Raw genomic sequence first — 410 nt, 5'->3', positions numbered from 1 at the left:
GGGGGGCCGCGCGGCCCCGCCCCAGGGGAGACGCCCCAGGAGCGGGGCTGCTCCGGAGCCTCCCCAACTCAGGATCCCTGCCCCGGGTCCCCAGTAGACCCCACCCATCGTGTCTCTGACCCGACACCATTCCAGCCCTCCAGCCGCCCGGGCGATTCGGCCGCGAACCCCCGTACTCGCAGCACGCCCCATTAGAACCCTCCTCGGACTCTTAGGATTCTTAAAGAAGCCTCCAGACTCCGTGACATCCTCCCGTGAGCTTTCCGGATCACAGTTTCTCTGAGACCCAGTCACGGCCGCCCCCTTACCCATTGCAGCCCCCAGCTCCAAGGCAGATTCATTGCTGCCCACCCCCTTCCGAGCGGACCGCCCCCTCCCAGGTCGCTCATCGCCAAGCCAACCAGCTCTTT

Source organism: Myotis davidii, unplaced genomic scaffold (genome assembly GCF_000327345.1).
Source record: "Myotis davidii unplaced genomic scaffold, ASM32734v1 scaffold734, whole genome shotgun sequence".
In the NCBI taxonomy this organism is placed as follows: Eukaryota; Metazoa; Chordata; class Mammalia; order Chiroptera; family Vespertilionidae; genus Myotis; species Myotis davidii.
The sequence above is the reverse complement of the archived record's forward strand: the minus strand, read 5'-3'. Positions refer to the sequence as shown.